This window comes from Pristiophorus japonicus, chromosome 11 (genome assembly GCF_044704955.1).
Source record: "Pristiophorus japonicus isolate sPriJap1 chromosome 11, sPriJap1.hap1, whole genome shotgun sequence".
NCBI classification, from domain to species: domain Eukaryota; kingdom Metazoa; phylum Chordata; class Chondrichthyes; family Pristiophoridae; genus Pristiophorus; species Pristiophorus japonicus.
In genome coordinates, this window is record NC_091987.1 from 132,157,673 (window position 1) to 132,176,992 (window position 19,320).

Below are 19,320 nucleotides of genomic sequence, written 5' to 3' on the forward strand. Positions count from 1 at the left end.
AAATATCTAATTGCATCAACTCGATTGCATTTTGTTATTCGTCTGCATTGGCATGAATCATTAATAATCACTTTAGAACGCAGTGGATGAAGAAAATGTAAAATAAGGGATTGCACGTTAATTATGCAAGTTGCATTGTAAAGCATGGACTGTAGAATAGGATACCGCACATTTTCTAATGTCATCCTCCATTCATTCAACCCAGAGAAATTAAAGCAAGGTTATCAACCCGCAGGGCATGTGACAGGCTACGGGCTGAATTGATTTCCTTTTTATCGATTGCTTTTAGATGAACATTAAATTGCAGGTCCCCATCTGTTAAGGACTGTACGAATCACTTGAATCATAAAATTATATAGGAATTTGCATTTAGAAAGAAAGCTGTTGTGTGCATGAATATTTTGCAAAATGTAGTAATTTAGCCTACTTAGCAACATTTCTAATGTCCGGGATCAGACCTCTCCTGGCCCCAGATTAGCTGGTTAAGTTTTCCGCCCATTGACTAAAATGAGATGGGTTGTCCTGCTGATGCATTGCTGCACTGTGTATAGATATACTGATCATCAATTTAAAACTGTCAGTGGAGAGAGAGGTTAGGAAACAGTTATTTATGCAAGGGTTGTTGGAGCATGGAAGGCTTTGCAAGAAGGAGTGGTTGAGGCAGAGGTGATTGTATCTTTTAAGGAAAAATTGGATCGAAACAGCACCATGGGGAGAGAGCAGGGCTGTGGGATTCGTTTTGGATTGCTCAACCAAAGATGTAGTAAGATACAATGTGTGACCTATCTACATGCTGACCCTGGGGGCACCATCATAGGTCTGAGTCAGCTTACATATATATGCTGACTCAGCTCTCTCTCTTCACCACCATCCTGACCTTTATGGCCACCACACAGCCTGTCAGTTCCATCTGACATCAATTCGTGGATGAATTTAAAACTTACACCAACTATCAGCAAGACTGAAGCCATGCTGTTTGATACCTGCGAAAAACGTTCATCCGTACCCCATTCGTATTCTAACGAAGGGTCATCGACCTGAAATGTTAACTCTGCTTTCTCTCCACATATGCTGCCTGATCTGCTGAGATTTCCAGCATTTTCTGTTTTTATTCCAGATTCCAGCATTCGCAGTATTTTGCTTTTGTGCCCCATTCGTATTCTTCTCCCCTCTGCTTGCTCAAGTGTGCAAACTCAGTAGCCTGTTTGACTCTGAACTGAGCTTGAAACCCCCATATCCAAACCATTACCTAAATTGAAGGGATGTATGTGGGTAATAGCAGCCTTAGGATATTTATTTCAACTGTATTTGCAAACGAGACAGAATTCCATCAGGCAAAGGATTACACCTACATATGTTTAAAAAAAAATTTTGTTTAAAAATTCTGAAAAAAGAACTTTAAAGGCTTCAGAACAATTTGTTATTTTCAAGTCAGGAAATTAGTGGTGTATTAGTGTACAAGTATCATTTTGATAAATCTACACTCTACCTACTCAAATCTCTATCTTTCCTGGGGTGTGGTGCCCAGAACTGAATGAAGTATGAAAGTGAGTAAACATTTTCTCTTTGTAAGATTAGAATTGGTGACTATAAGGATGTGAGAAGAATGTAAGATGTCATCCTATCTCCACAAGATATCCAGGGAATCTGTGTCTACATCTGCTGCCAGATGGGATGGAAGCTCCTGAGCACGGGGTAGCTGATCTCGAGGATATAGTCTGCAATATCTGGCAGGATGGGAGGTTTCTGGATCGCATGCTCCAGAGGGTGGTAACTGTTATGTTTAGAATAACTCCACAAGACTGTATATCTTAAGATCAAACTGTTTTGACCTTGGTCTCTTTATTGTAACTCCAGAATGAGGAGGCAGCATGGTAGTCTGCCTTTTATACCTGCTTGACCAGGGTGTGCAGGTGACCCTTGGGTCTCCCACAGGTGCACCCCCTGGTGGCAAGTCTTACACATTGGTAATGTTTACATACATAACATTCCCTCCCCAAAGTCTTATGTACAAGTTATTTACAATTTGAGGCGATCCGGGCCTCTGCGTTCCCGGGTTGATCACCTGAGTTGAAGTCCTGGTCTGGGTGAGTCGGTTGGATCATTGCTGCACTGCAGTGTGGCTGGTCTGATCGGACTGTCGGGTATGGTGGGTTCATTCTCGTGGTTGACCACGAGGTCAATTGCTGGTTGGGTGTGTGTGGGTGGATCAATGATGGTAATGTCCTTGACAAACTGTTCTTGGTTGTCAGTGAACCGCAGTTTGGTCTGATCCAACTGCTTTCTGCACGTTTGTCCATTCCAAAGTTTGACAACAAACACTCTATTCCCCTCCTTAGCTAACACAGCGCCAGCAACCCATTTGGGACCATGACCATAATTAAGAACAAAGATAGGGTCATTTACCTCAATGTCACGTGATACAGCCGCGCAATCATGGTACATGTTATGCCGGTGACGCTGGGTTTCTACATGATCATTGAGATCTGGATGGACTAAGGAGAGCCTGGTCTTCATTAACAATTCTTCATTAACATTAACAGGGGGAACCCCGTAAGCGAGTGGGGTCGCGTGCGGTAGCTGAGCAGAATCCTAAATAAGCGGGTCTGCAGGGAACCGTCCGTCACGCGTTTCAAGCCCTGCTTGATGGTTTGGACTGCCCGTTCCGCTTGACCATTGGATGCGGGCTTAAACGGCGCAGACATGACATGCTTTATGCCAGTGCGGGTCATGAACTCGTTGAATTCCGAGCTGGTGAAGTATGGTCCATTGTCACTAACAAGGACGTCGCGAAAACCATGGGTGGCGAACATGGCCCGGCAGCTTTCAATGGTGGCAGTGGACGTACATGACGACATTATTATACATTCAATCCATTTAGAGCAAGCGTCCATTGCTACTAGGAACGCCTTTCCTAGAAAGGGGCCAGCGAAATCTACGTGGACCCTTGACCACGGTTTGGAGGGCCATGACCACAGACTCAGTGGGGCCTCCCTTGGTGCGTTGCTCAACTGTGAGCAAATGTTACATTGGTGTACGCATGACTCCAATTCCGAGTCAATGCCAGGCCACCAAACGTGCGACCTGGCGATAGCCTTCATCGTGACTATGCCTGGGTGGGTACTGTGAAGGTCGCGTACAAACGTTTCCCTGCCTTTTTTTTGCAAAATTACACAATTCCCCCATAGGAGACCGTCCGAATGGATGGACATTTCATCCTTGCGTCGGTGGAACGGCTTAATTTCGTCTTGCATTTCCCCTGGGACCAGCTCCCATTGAGGTCGCAGCTTTTTACTAGTGATAGCACCGGGTCCTGGCTAGTCCAGGTCCTGATCTGGTGTGCCGTGACAGGTGACCCCTCGCTGTCAAGGAGCAAGTCTGCGGGTTGCGCCATTTCCATCCCGGTGGTGGGCAATGGTAGCCAACTGAGGTCATCCACACAGTTCTCAGTGCCTGGTCTGTGGCTGATTACATAATTGTACGCAGATAACGTTAGTGCCCCTCTTTGGATGCGAGACGAAGCATGGGTGTTCATACCTTTGCTTTCTGAGAACAACTAAATGAGCAGCTTGTGGTCGGTTTCGAGCTCAAACCGGTGCCCCAATAGGTATTGGTGCATTTTCTTAACCCCGTATATGCATTCTAATGCTTCTTTCTCAACCATATTGTAGACTCAGCCTTAGATAAGCTTCTGGACGCATATGCAACCGATTGCAGTTTGCCTGACCCATTGCCTTGCTGTAAAACACAACCGACCCCGCACGAAGATGCATCACAAGCTAGTACTAAACGTTTACATGGGTCATACAATACAAGTAACTTGTTAGAACATTGCAGGTTTCTGGCCTTGTTAAAGGCTGTCTCTTGAGATTTACCCCAAACCCAGTCGTCACCCTTGCATAGCAATAAATGCAATGGTTCCAGCAAAGTGCTTGTTATATATGCAGACTATAGATATACTCTCTGTATAGTCACTGTATAGTTGCATAAGATGGAGGCTTGTTACCTGATGTACTATCAATAAGGTTTGCACTGTGTATATACTATGCTGGCACCACTAGAGGGTGCAACTGGTGGAGACCGGGGTTTCCTGCCCCTGTGGCAGAGGCTGTCCACCAGACGGCACTGCGGTGGGAGACCTGAGGGTCACCTGCATAGGTGTGCAGGGTCCAGTATAAAAGGCTGCCCACCATGCTTATGCCTCACTCTGAAGTTACGAATAAAGGACCAAGGTCATTACAGTTTGAGTATAACTCATTGCCTCGTGGAGTCATTCATAAGTGCATTACAGATATAACAACTGGCGACGAGAATACAGACTTTCATACGATTATGGCTACCTTTGGCGCACTAAAAGACTTCGCAGAGGGTGATGATTGGGATGCCTTCACGGAAAGGCTCGAGCTATATTTTGTGGCAAACGACCTGGCAGGGGAGACGGACACATTGGTGAAGCGCAAGGCTATACTGCTGACCAGTTGTGGACCCGAGGTCTACCACCTCGCCAGGCACTTGCTGACACCCATGAAGGCCAAGGATAAGACATACAATGAGGTGACTGAACTAATTCGCGACCAACTAAAACAAAAACAGAGCATCCTCATGGGAAGGCACAGATTCTACACTCACCACAGACCTGAGGGTCAGGAGATTGCAAAATATGCTGCTGACCTCAGGAGACTTGCGGCACCGTATGATTTCAGCACGCACCTCTGTTGTATATGGAGAAAGAGTCAGACTGAACACTGTGAGCTCAAAGTAAAGTGTGACCTTTCGTCTTTTATTGCAGGTCTCCAGAGTGCCTCTCCAACCTGTGAAGCCTCTTTATATACCTGTGCAAGGGATTATGGGATCCCTTGGGACTCCAGGGGATCAGCCCTCTGGTGGCTGTACAGAGTAAATACAAGTTTACATATATAACAACACTCCTTCCAATGTCAATAGTGTAACTATTTACAATGTGAGTCGATCTGGAGCCCTTCTTGCGCTGGTTGATCATCTTGGTGTGGAAGCTGGTGTTATTGAATCATTTGTTGGGCCCTCGCTGGGCTGCTGTGCAGCTGGCCCTGCTGGGCTGCCTGGTGTGTTGGGCGCTGCAGGGATGCTGTGGATGATGGGTTCTGCTTCATGGTCAACTGTGGTGCCGGTTGCCACTGGTGTGTATGTTGGGGGATCAAAAAAGGTAGGGTCCAAGGTGGGTTGCTCAGGATAGTCCGTGAATCTGAGTTTGATTTGGTCCAAGTGTTTCCGGTGAATGAGTCCATTTGAAAGTTTGACCCGAAACAACCTGCTCCCCACTTTGGCCACGACATTGCCGGGAAGCCACTTGGGACCTTGTCCATAATTTAATACAAATACAGGATCATTGATTTTAATCTCACGTAACACATTTGCGCTATCATGGTATGCACGTTGTTGAAGCTGCCTGCTCTCTACCTGTTCCTGTAGAGCCTTGACTTAGGTGCTCTTTTCATGAGTAGTTCAGCAGGTGGGATCCCAGTGAGTGAGTGGGGTCTCGTGCGGTAGCTAAGCAGGACTCGGGATAGGCGAGTCTGCAGTGAGCCTTCAGTTACCCTCTTTAAGCCTTGCTTGATGGTTTGCACTGCTCTCTCTGCCTGACCATTGGACGCTGGTTTAAACGGGGCAGATGTGACATGTTTGATCCCGTTACGGGTCATGAATTCTTTGAACTCAGCACTGGTAAAATATGGCCCGTTGTCGCTCACTAGGACATCGGGTAGGCCGTGTGTGGCAAACATGGCCCACAGGCTTTCAGTAGTGGCAGCGGACGTGCTAGCCGACATTATCTCACATTCAATCCACTTGGAGTATGCGTCTACAACCGCAAGGAACATTTTACCCAAGAACGGGTCTGCATAGTCGATGTGTACCCTAGACCATGGTTTGTAGGGCCAAGATCATAAACTTAGCGGCGCCTCCCTGGGTACATTGCTTAACTGCGAGCATGTATTACATCTGTGAACGCAGGACTCTCCTAAGTCCGCATCGATACTGGGCCACCACACGTGGGATCTGGCTATTGCTTTCATCATTACGATGCCTTGGTGGGTACTGTGGAGGTCATTGATGAAGGTGTCTTTGCCCTTCTTGGGGACCACTACTCGATTGCCCCACAGAAGGCAGTCTGCCTGTATCGACATTTCATCTTTGCGCCGCTGGATCGGCTTTATCTCTTCCTACATTTCCACTGGGACACTATACCAGCTCCCGTGAAGCACACAGCTTTTGACTAGAGATAATAAGGGGTCATGGTTTGTCCAGGTTTTGATCTGCCGGGCAGTGACGGGTGATTGCTCACTCTCACATGCTTCGATAACCATGGCTAGAGCTGCGGGCTGCGCCATTTCCACCCCCGTGGTGGGCAATGGCAGCCTACTGAGAGCATCGGCGCAGTTTTCTGAGCCTGGCCTGTGGCGGATGGCGTAATTGTATGCGAACAATGTGAGCGCCCATCTCTGGATGCGGGCCGATGCGTTGGTATTTACCCCTTTAATCTCGGAGAACAGGGATATAAGTGGCTTATGGTCCGTTTCCAATTCGAATTTTAGCCCAAACAGGTATTGATGCATTTTCTTTACCCCATAGACACATGCTAACGCTTCTTTTTCAATCATGCTGTAGGCTCTCTCAGCCTTAGACAAACTCCTGGATGCATAAGCAACCGGTTGCAGTTTCCCAAAATCATTAACTTGTTGCAATATACACCCGACGCCATATGACGACGCATCACATGATAGTACCAAACGCTTACATGGATCATATAACACAAGCAATTTGTTTGAGCATAACAATTTTCTCGCTTTTACAAAGGCATTTTCTTGGCTTTTGCCCCAAACCCATTCGTCCCTTTTCATAGTAAGACATGTAGTGGTTCTAACAGTGTGCTGAGACCTGGTAAGAAGTTACCAAAGTAGTTCAGGAGTCTCAGAAACGACCGCAGCTCCATCACGTTCTGTGGCCTTGGTGCGTTCTTGATTGCCTCTGTCTTCACGTTGGTGGGCCTGATGCCACCCGCCGCAATCCTCCTTCCCAAGAACTCCACTTCAAGTACCAGGAAAACGCACTTCGAGCGTTTTAATCTGAGCCCCTCGCAGTTGAGTCGACTAAGAACCTCCTCCAGGTTCCGCAGGTGCTCGACTGTGTTCCGACCTGTGACCAAGATGTCGTCCTGGAAGACCACGGTGTGCGGGACCGACTTCAGTAAGCTTTCCATGTTTCTCTGGAATATCGCCACTGCCGATCGGATTCCAAACGGGCATCTGTTATAAACAAAAAGACCTTTGTGCGTGTTGATGCAGGTGAGGGCCTTCGATGATTCCTCCAGTTCCTACGTCATGTAGGCTGAAGTCAGATCCAGCTTCGTGAACGTCTTTCCTCCCGCCAGCGTTGCAAAGAGGTCATCGGCCTTTGGTACTGAGTATTGGTCCTGCAGGGAGAAATGATTGATAGTTACTTTGTAATCGCCACAGATTCTGACGGTGCAGTCTCCCTTGAGGACTGGGACAATAGGACTGGCCCACTTGTTGAACTCGATCGGGGAAATTATGCCCTCTCTGCAGCCGGTCTACCTCGATCTCTACCCTTTCTCTCATCATGTGCGGTACTGCTCTCGCCTTGTGATGGATGGGTCGCGCCCCCGTAATTAGGTGGATCTGCACTTTTGCTCCTTGGAATTTCCCGATGCCTGGTTCAAACAGCGAAGGAAATTTGTTTAAGACATGGGCACACGAAGTGTCGTCAGCGGGCGATAGCGCTCGGACGTTGTCCCAGTTCCAGCGTGTCTTTCCCAGCCAGCTCCTGCCGAGCAGCGTGGGACCATCGCCCGGTACCACCCAGAGTGGTGGCCTGTGCACCACTCCACCGTAAGAGACCTTTACGCTAGCACTACTGATTACAGGTATCAGTTCTTTCATGTAAGTTCTTAGTTTTGTGTGAACTGGAGTTAAGACTGGCCTTGAGGCCTTGTTGCACCACAACCTTTCGAAAGTCTTTTTGCCCATGATGGACTGGCTCGCGCCCGTGTCCAGCTCAGTTGACACCGGGAGTCCATTTAGTTTAACATTCAGCATTACTGGGGGACAATTAGTGGTGAATGTATGCAGCCTGCTCGATCTGAGGCTCTGGTTCGTCATGATCCTCCGTGGATCTGTCCTCCTCTGCAACATGGTGGTTTGCAGGTTTAACAGGCTTTGCAGCTCGCCCGCACACTCGTTGGAGGTGTCCCATTGTTCCACAGCCCTTGCAAACGTACTCTTTGAATCGGCATGAATGGAAACGATGATCACCCCCGCAGCACCAACAAGGTGTTAATGGCCTTGCATTCATCACCCTTGATGGTGGACTCTGAGACATCTGCGGACGTGTAGCTGCAGGCATGTATGACCTGCCCTGTACGTTACGATTCAAAAACAACATCACTTTGTTCACAGTACTTGTAGCAGCACTTGTGTGCTGAGAGATTTGCTTCATACTGTCACTGGTAGCAATGAACGCCTGGGCTATCGCTATGGCCTTACTCAAGGTTGGGGTCTCTACAGTCAAAAGTTTGCGCAGTATGGTTTCGTGACCAATGCCAAGTACGAAAAAGTCTCTGAGCATGTGCTCCAAATGTCCTTCAGATTCTTAATATCCTGCAAGGCGTCTTAGCTCGGTGACATAACTTGCCACTTCCTGGCCTTCAGACCTTTTGTAGGTGTAGAATCGGTACCTCGCCATCAGAACGCTTTCCTTTGGATACAAATGCTTTCGGACCAGTGTGCACAAATCGGAGTACGATTTCTCCGTGTGTTTCGCTGGAGTGAGCAGATTCTTCATGAGGCCATACGGTGGTGCCCCACAGACGGTGAGGAGGATCGCCCTTCGTTTGGCAGCGCTCTCTTCCCCATCTAGCTCGTTGGCCACGAAGTATTGGTCGAGTCGCTCCACAAAAGTTTCCCAATCATCTCCCACCGAGAATTTCTCCAGGATGCCCACTGTTCTCTGCATCTTTGGGTTCGCTATCTGTATCTTGTCGCCAGTTGTTGTGTATGGAGAAAGAGTCAGACTGAACACTGAGCTCAAAGTAAAGAGTGACCGTAGTCTTTTATTGCAGGTGTCCAGAGTGCCTCTCCAACCTGTGAAGCCTCCTTAAATACCTCTGCTCCTAAGGGATTATGGGATCCCTTGGGACTCCAGGGAATGAGCCCTCTAGTGGCTGTACAGGGTAAATATACGTTTACATATATAACAACCTCAACGAAGCATTGAGACACGTCTTCGTTATGGGAATTGGCCACGAGGGCCTCCTTCACAAGCTATTATCTGCCGACACCACAGTCAACCTGCAGAAGGCCATCAGCATCAGTCATGACCTCGACCTGCAGCACCGAGCAAATTATTCATCCTGTGGACTCAAACCCGGCAAGTACTGTACACAGAATGGTGCCTTTCACAGGCAAGACTGTAGAACGTGGCTCTGCCCAGGGCAGAGAGCACAGACTTCAGGGTTCCAGAACTCAGAGTCCGCCAAGGGGTGTTAATCGAGTATCACCATGCTGGCATTGCGAAGGAAACCATAGGGCTCACCAGTGTCTGTTTACTGAGTACGTATGCAAAGCCTGTAACACGAAGGGCCACTTCCAGCGTATGTGTAAAAGAAATACAACTCACCATCTAGCAGAAGAGTCGGTAGATGACTTTGAATCCAGCGGGGAGTATGATGATTTGGCCAGAGAGGCACCTCAGCCCCAAGAAGAAGTGTATGGAGTTTATACCTGCACGACCGATTGTCCTCCAGTGAAGATGGAAGTCGAGATAAACGGCGTTCCAGTCTTCATGGAAGTGGACACGTGAGCGAGCCAGTCAGTGATGAGCCAGGATGCCTTTGAGAGGCTATGGAATGAAAAACGACCTGAGCTGGTTCTAGTACAGGAAAAGTGGCGCACCTACACCAAGGAGTTGATCCCAGTCCTTGGTAGTGCGGATAGAAGTGTAATCCATAATGGCATGGTGCACAAGTTACCTCTGTGGATTGTTGCAGGTGATGGTCCAATGCTACTTGGAAGAAGGTGGATGGGGAAGATCCAGTGGAAATGGGAAGACCTCTTCACTCCAGCAATCGATGTCCCCCGTGCTCAGAGGCAGAGCAAACCTCACCTTTGCTTGGGCCAGGCACCAGAGAACAGACCAGCGTAGCACCTGAGGCACAAACCGTCCAGCACAACTGCGTAGCAATGATCCTACCGGAACGACCTAAAAGTATCTTTCCGGCTCCAGTGGCAGGACTCCTGGGGAGGAAGATCGAATTCACAGGCACTCTTCCAGCTTTTGTGGCAGAATCGCAGGAGAGAATATCAAGGCAGTCGACCTCGAGGACAGAGGCAAGCTGGCATCCCTGCTGCAGCGAGGTGCAGCGTGGCTGAAAAAAAGATGGCCGCAGTTGTATCACGAGGTGCAACGCTGAGAGACCAACACGTGGTGTCTAACAAAGGATTTGATTGGGGTAAAGCCAGCAGAGTTCTCTTAAAGGAGACCTGCAACCAACTGAACTTAAAGAGACATTGTATGCATGGCAATCAATGTAATGAACCGATTAAGATTGTGAACAAAATGTTGTTGCGAGATGTCGGTACTATTCCTAATGTAAAGAACAAATTGTTGTTGCGAGATGTCGGTACCAGCTCTAATGTAAAGAATAAAATGTTGTTGCGAGATGTCGGGAATAGTGTCCCCAAAAGTAGCAAGCGAGTGAATTCGGGAAGGTAAAGGCGCTGATCCTGATGCCCTGCCCGAGGTGTCCCCACAAGTTATAGCCAGCCACCGCAAGTGGGTGAAGGCACTGATCCTGATACCCTACCCCAGGTTTATCCCACGCTGCAGGCATCCAATGGCACTATTCGCCGCAGACCTGGAAACGAAAATGGCGCCAATATGCACAGTCGGCCGCCGTTGCCTACCACCTGGGTGGAGACGGCACAGCCCCCAGACCCAGTCACTACCTCAGCCATGTCTGGGAGCGAAAGGTCAGAACGAACGAGTTCCCCAAACAGGACCTGGAACAGCCAGGTTCCCAACACCATTAGAGAGCAGGCAGAAGATTCTGCAGCCCTCAAAGGAGGGCAGGGAAGCCACACACATCTGTGGTTCTGCCCACCACTAGGCAACAGCAAAGGCCATGAGTCCTAGCTAGGTGAGCGAACCAAGCCCACCCCGCTAGCAGGGGGCGCAGCGCCGCTATCAGATGACTAGGACCCGTCCGGTTGCTCTGGAACCTGCGTCCTCGCAAACCTGTATTGCTACCTCAGTGCTTACCATGATTGAACCATGAATGCAATCTACCCAATCCTGGCGTATGACCGCAAAACGTAACGAATGTAAGTCACTGAACCAAGGTGTCACAATACAAACTGTAACTTCCTTTCTTTGTAATTGCACTGTGTCTGATCCTGTATGTTAATGTAACGGGCCTGCTGCATGATCTCGCATAGTGGCAAAAGGACTTGGGGGTTAACAGGGAGAGAGCCAAGCCAAAGCACAGCCAAGGTCAAGGGCTATTGGCACTTAAATCTGGGGAGAACTAAGCCAGAGCACATAGTGCAAAGGTAATCGGCACAAAGGACTTGGGGGAGAGTGAAGTTATATATGCAGACGATAGATCTACTCTCTGTATAATCACTGCATAGTTGCATAAGATGGAGACTTGTCACCTGATCAGCTAGCAATAAGGTTTACACTGAATATATATATTATGCAGGCACCACTAGAGGGTGCAACTGGTGGAGACCGGGGTTTCCTGCCCCTGTGGCAGAGGCTGTCCACCAGAGGGCACTGCGGTGGGAGACCTGAGGGTCACCTGCATAGGGCCCAGTAGAAAAGGCTGCCCACCATGCTTGTGCCTCACTCTGGACTTACGAATAAAGGACCAAGGTCACGACAGTTTGAGTACAACACATTGCCTCGTGGAGTCATTCATAAGTGCAATACAGACCTAACAGTGCTCAACCCTGGTAGAAAGTTACCAAAATAGTTGAGGAGTCCCAGGAACGAACGCAGCTCCATCACATTCTGTGGTCTGGGTGCATTCTTGATGGCCTCCGTCTTGGAGTCCGTGGGTCTGATGCTGTCCACCATAATCTTTTTCCCCAGAAATTTGACCTCTGGCACCAGGAAAACACATTTGGAGCATTTCAGCCTGAGTCCCACTCTGTCCAGTCGCTTGAGAACCTCTTCCAGGTTGTGAAAGTGTTCGGTGGTGTTGTGGCCAGTGATCAAGATGTCGTCTTGGAACACCATGGTGCGCGGAACCGATTTCAGCAGACTCTCCATGTTTCTCTGCAAGATGGCTGCTGCCGAGCGAATCCCAAAGGGGCATCTGTGGTATATGAACAGTCCTCTGTGCATGTTGATGCACCTCAATTTTTTCGAAGGTTCAGCCAGCTCCTGTGTCATATAAGCAGAGGTTAGATCCAAATTGGTGAACGACTGCCCCCCTGCTAGTGTTGCAAACAGGTCAACTGCTTTGGGTAGTGGGTACTAGTCCTGTAACAAGACTCGATCGATCGTTACTTTGTAGTTCCCGCAGATTCTGACCATCCCATCGCTCTTCAACACCGGCACAATTTGACTGGCCCACTCGTTGAACTCGACTGGCAATATGGTCCCCTCTTGTTGAAGTCTGTCCAGCTCGATCTCGATTTTCTCTCGCATCATGTGTGGAACCACTCGGGCCTTGTGATGAATGGGTCGTGCATCAGGGACGAGGTGGATCTGCACTTTGGCGCCTGTGAAGATGCCTGGCTTGAATAACGATGGGAATTTGTTTAGCACTTGGACGCACGAGGCGTCATCCTCCGAAGACAGTACTTTGATGTTGTCCCAGTTCCACCGGATCTTTCCTAGCCAACTTCTGCCGAACAGTGTTGGGCCATCACCTGGTACAATCCATAGTGGTAACTCATGCACAGTTCCATCGTATGATACCTTCACTGCTGCACTGCCAATGACTGATATGAGCTCTTTGGTGTAAGTGCGCAGCTTGGTGTGGATCAGGCTTAGTTTTGGCCTTTGTGCCTTGTTACCCCATAGTTTCTCAAAAGCCTTCTGGCTCATAATTGACTGACTGGCTCCCGTGTCCAATTCCATGGAAACTGGAATGCCATTTAATTTGACTTTTAACATTATCAAAGAGCTTTTGGTGGTGATGGTGTGTATTCCCTACACTTCCTCTTCAGCCTCGGGTCGAGTTGCCTCTCTTACTCGTTCAGCGTGGTCCGCGCCGGATCGGTCATCTTCTGCCGACTCTGCCACGTGGTGAGTCACAGCACGTCTGCACATTTGTTGGAGATGCCCCATTGTTCCACAGCCCTTGCACACGTAGTGCTTGAATTGACATTGATGGGCTCAATGATTACCCCTGCAGCGCCAACATGGTGCTAATGGATTCACATTCACGCCCCACGGTGAACTCTTGAGTCATCCGAGGTCTGGCCTCTGCGGGTGTGTCGGCCCTGCCATGTGCAGTTCTGCCTGATGAGGGCGTTATTTTATTCACAGTACTTGCTGGTGAGTTCCGATGCTGCAATGATATCTGTTTAGTGTTATCGTTCGTGGACATAAAAGTTTGGGCTATCGTGATGGCCTTGCTCAGATCTCGGGATTCGGCAGACAGCAGTTTGCGAAGAATGACCTAGTGGTCGATTCCAAGCATGAAAAAGTCTTGTAATACTTCCCCCAAAAATCCAGCAAATACGCACGAACCTGCAAGGCGTCTTAGGTCGGCAACATAGCTCGCCACGTCCTGGCCCTCGGAGCAGTGGTGTGTATAAAAGTGATACCTGGCCATCAAGATGCTCTCCTTCGGCTTGAGGTGTTCCTGAACCAGCATGCACAGCTCTTCATATGTCTTGTCCGTTGGTTTCATCGGTGCTAGCAGATTTTTGATGAGGCCACATATCGTGGACCCGTAAATGGTGAGGAGAATCGCCCTGCGCTTAACCGCGGTTTCTTCCTTTTCCAGCTCATTGTACTGGTCAAGATGCTTAACGAAGGCTTCCCAATCATCACCCTCAACAAATCTCTCAAGAATACCAACATCAGCCATAACTGCGTGAAAGTTTGTGATCTGTACTTGTCACCAACTGTTACGTTTAGAATAACTCCACAAGACTCGATATCTTAAGCTCAAAATGTTGTGACCTTGGTCTCTTTATTGTAACACCAGAATGAGGAGGCAGTATGGTAGACTGCCTTTTATACCTGCTTGCCCAGGGTGTGCAGGTGACCCTTGGGTCGTCCACAGGTGAGCCCCCTGGTGGCAAGTCTTACACATTGGTAATGTTTACATACATAACAGTAACCCCACAGTCAGGCAGATAGTCGAGAGAGACAAGAGTTTAAGCAGATGATGGAAGTGGGTGACCATATGTAGGGGGAGGCGAAAGAGATAGTCCTATAGAAAACCCTTGGATCCCTTGAGCTGCCTGGTAGTTACATGGTTTTGGATATGAAGAGGACAATAACAGTAAGTTGTGGTTTGGGTAGTACTGTTCATGAAGTAATATTTAGATTTGAGCCATTTGAGTGGAAAAAAGAACTTGCCTTTATATAGAATTTTCTTGTGTCCTCATGAGGTCCCGAGATACTTTACAATCAATTAATTACTTTAGTCATGCCATCATTGGTTGGCAGCAGTTAGTTTTCAGCCGGCAAGGTCCACAAACAGCAAACAGTTGAATGACCAGTTAATTTGACTTTGGTATTTGAGGGAGGAATTGTGCCTGGAATATCAGGAACTCCCTCAGTACTGCATTGAACTGTCAGCCTAGATTATGCACTCAGCTTCCTGGAGTGGCACTTGAACCCAAACCTTCTGACTCTGAGACAAGAGCCTTCCAACTGATTCAAGCTGAAGAAATCTCAATTAATCTGGTACAAATGTGAATATGATGAATCAGTTATAAATATGAGACAGCCGTTTACTAAGTTAAGGAACTGGGCACTCAAGTTACTGTTTTTATAATCTGAATACGAGCATTGCAAAATTCAGCTACCTCATCACTTAAGCTTTGCCCTTGAATACTTTCAATGCTGACCAATTTCTTCAGAAAATAATTCCAGCCACAAAGCCAAAAAAAACTGAGTAATTTAAACTATTAAAGCTGCAAAGTCCTGCTTGTAGCCATATTACTGACAGTGATTTCAACTTCTATCAGCAACTTTAAAATGCAATGAATAAGGGCAGTTGAACAACTAGCCATTCTCATTGCAAAACCAGTAAGAAAAGTTATATTACTATTAACACATGGTATTAAAAATGTCAAACTGTTAGAATGGAAGATCTTGAACATTTACAGAGCTGTCTTCACTGGATAAATAGCAGACGAGAGAGGAACAGGAGTATAGACCATTCAGCCCCTCGAACCTGCTCCTTTCAGTTCAATCATGGCTGATCTATACCTCCACTCCAATGGATACAGTTGCAAAGTGGTTACCATCACGATGTGTTGTAAGATTGTTGTGAAGTGCCTTGGGATGTTTTACTATGTTAAAGGCGCTATATAAATATTTATATTTATGAGGAGCTCCTCTTGGAGTCACAGTGCGGATTTCGTCCCCTATGGGGACATGATTTTTGCAGCGCAACAGCTGCAGGAAAAATGCAGGGAACAGCATCAGCCCTTATACATGGCCTTCTTCGACCTTACAAAGGCCTTTGACACTGTCAACTGCGAGGGTCTATGGAGCGTCCTCCTCCATTTCGGATGCCCCCAAAAGTTCGTCACCATCCTCCGCCTGCTCCACAATGACATGCAGGCCGTGATCCTTACCAACGAATCCACTACAGACCCAGTCCACGTCCGGACCGGGGTCAAACAGGGCCACAACCCTCTTCTCAATCTTCCTCGCTGCCATGCTCCATCTCACAGTTAGCAAGCTCCCCGCTGAGTCGAACTATAAACTACAGAACCTGTGGGAATAGAAACATAGAAACATAGAAAATAGGTGCAGGAGTAGGCCATTCGGCCCTTCTAGCCTGCACCGCCATTCAATGAGTTCATGGCTGAACATGCAACTTCAGTACCCCATTCCTGCTTTCTCGCCATACCCCTTGATCCCCCTAGTAGTAAGGACTTCATCCAACACCTTTTTGAATATATTTAGTGAATTGGCCTCAACAACTTTCTGTGGTAGAGAATTCCACAGGTTCACCACTCTCTGGGTGAAGAAGTTTCTCCTCCTCTCGGTCCTAAATGGCTTACCCCTTATCCTTAGACTGTGACCCCTGGTTCTGGACTTCCCCAACATTGGGAACATTCTTCCTGCATCTAACCTGTCTAAACCCATCAGAATTTTAAACGTTTCTATGAGGTCCCCTCTCATTCTTCTGAACTCCAGTGAATACAAGCCCATTTGATCTAGTCTTTCTTGATAGGTCAGTCCCGCCATCCCGGGAATCAGTCTGGTGAACCTTTGCTGCACTCCCTCAATAGCAAGAATGTCCTTCCTCAAGTTAGGAGACCAAAACTGTACACAATACTCCAGGTGTGGCCTCACCTGTACAACTGTAGCAACACCTCCCTGCCCCTGTACTCAAATCCCCTCGCTATGAAGGCCAACATGCCATTTGCTTTCTTAACCGCCTGCTGTACCTGCATGCCAACCTTCAATGACTGATGTACCATGATACCCAGGTCTCGTTGCACCTCCCCTTTTCCTAATCTGTCACCATTCAGATAATAGTCTGTCTCTCTGTTTTTACCACCAAAGTGGATAACCTCACATTTATCCACATTATACTTCATCTGCCATGCATTTGCCCATTCACCTAACCTATCCAAGTCACGCTGCAGCCTCATAGCATCCTCCTTGCAGCTCACACTGCCACCCAACTTAGTGTCATCCACAAATTTGGAGATACTACATTAATCCCCTCGTCTAAATCATTAATGTGCAGTGTAAACAGCTGGGGCCCCAGCACAGAACCTTGCGGTACCCCACTAGTCACTGCCTACCATTCTGAAAAGTACCCATTTACTCCTACTCTTTGCTTCCTGTCTGACAACCAGTTCTCAATCTATGTCAGCACATTACCCCCAATCCATGTGCTTTAACTTTGCACATTAATCACTTGTGTGGGACCTTGTCGAAAGCCTTCTGAAAGTCCAAATATACCACATCAACTGGTTCTCCTTTGTCCCCTCTCCTGGAAACATCCTCAAAAAATTCCAGAAGATTTATCAAGCATGATTTCCCTTTCACAAATCCATGCTGACTTGGACCTATCATGTCACCTCTTTCCAAATGCGCTGCTATGACATCCTTAATAATTGATTCCATCATTTTACCCACTACTGAGGTCAGGCTGACCGGTCTATAATTCTCTGTTTTCTCTCTTCCCTCCTTTTTTAAAAAGTGGGGTTACATTGGCTACCCTCCACTCGATAGGAACTGATCCAGAGTCAATGGAATGTTGGAAAATGACTGTCAATGCATCTGCTATTTCCAAGGCCACCTCCTTAAGTACTCTGGGATGCAGTCCATCAGGCCCTGGGCATTTATCAGCCTTCAATCCCATCAATTTCCCCAACACAATTTCCCGACTAATAAGGATTTCCCTCAGTTCCTCCTCCTTACTAGACCCTCTGACCCCTTTTATATCCGGAAGGTTGTTTTGTCCTCCTTAGTGAATACCGAACCAAAGTACTTGTTCAATTGGTCTGCCATTTCTTTGTTCCCCGTTATGACTTCCCCTGATTCTGACTGCAGGGACCTACGTCTGTCTTTACTAACCTTTTTCTCTTTACATATCTATAGAAACTTTTGTAATCCGTCTTAATGTCCCCTGCAAGCTTCTTCTCGTACTCCATTTTCCCTGCCCTAATCAAACCCTTTGTCCTCCTCTGCTGAGTTCTAAATTTCTCCCAGTCCCCGGGTTCGCTGCTATTTCTGGCCAATTTGTATGCCACTTCCTTGGCTTTAATACTATCCCTGATTTCCCTTGATAGCCATGGTTGAGCCACCTTCCCTTTTTTATTTTTACGCCAGACAGGAATGTACAATTGTTGTAGTTCATCCATGCGGTCTCTAAATGTCTACCATTGCCCATCCACAGTCAACCCCTTAAGTATCATTCGCCAATCTATCCTAGCCAATTCACACCTCATACCTTCAAAGTTACCCTTCTTTAAGTTCTGGACCATGGTCTCTGAATTAACTGTTTCATTCTCCATCCTAATGCAGAATTCCACCATATTATGGTCACTCTTCCCCAAGGGGCCTCGCACAACGAGATTGCTAATTAATCCTCTCTCATAACACAACACCCAGTCTAAGATGGCCTCCCCCCTAGTTGGTTCCTCGACATATTGGTCTAGAAAACCATCCCTTATGCACTCCAGGAAATCCTCCTCCACCGTATTGCTTCCAGTTTGGTTAGCCCAATCTATGTGCATATTAAAGTCACCCATTATAACTGCTGCACCTTTATTGCATGCACCCCTAATTTCCTGAATCTGTTCAACCGTTGCCGTCTCCAGGCCACACTATATAAATAAAAGTAATTATTAAGTTATTATCACCATCTTCAGAAGTGCTGACTGGATGATCCATATTGGCCTCCTCCTGAGATCCCCACCATTACAGAAACTAGTCTTCAGCCAATTCGATTCACTCCAGATCAAGAAACGGGAATGGTAGTGTAGTGGTTAGGTGATTGGACTAGTAATCTAGAAGCTTGGACTAATAATCCATAGACATGAGTTCAAATGAGTTAATGTCCTTTAGGGCAGGGAATCTGCCGTCCTTACTTGGTCAGGCCTATATGGGACTCCAGACCCACAGCAATGTGATTGAATCTTAATTGCCCTCTGAAATGGCCAAGCAAGTCACTTAATTGTAACAAACTGTTACGAAAAACGCGAAGAATAAAACCCTTCATCCCACTCACTCTCTCTCCCTTCCTACCTCTCTCTGCCACTCTCCTTCCCTCCACCTCCCACCCATCCTCACCTCCCTTTCTTCCCCTCCCTCCCTCTCCCGCTCCATCTCTCCCCCTCCCTCACTCTCCCTCCCACTCATCCTCCTCTCCCCCCCCTCTCTCCCACCCCCTCCCTTTCCGCCCCTCCCTCTCCCCACTCCTTCTGCACACCTCCCTTTCTCTCCCACCCCCTCCCTCTCTCTCCTCCCTTTCCCCCCTCCCTCTCACTCTCCCCCTCCCTCTCTCTCTCCCCTCTTCCCCTCTCTGCCCCCTCCCACTCGCCCTCGACCCCTCCCTCTCCCTCCCCCCTACTCTCCGTTCCCTCCACTTTCTCTCTCTCTCTCTCT

General features: G+C 47.8%; 1 protein-coding gene across 2 annotated transcripts in view; it reads right to left on the reverse strand.

Moving 5' to 3' along the window:
* Nucleotides 1-19,320, reverse strand: part of LOC139276301 (leucine-rich repeat-containing protein 63) — a 357,062-nt gene that overhangs the window by 127,381 nt on the left and 210,361 nt on the right. The window lies entirely within an intron of this gene.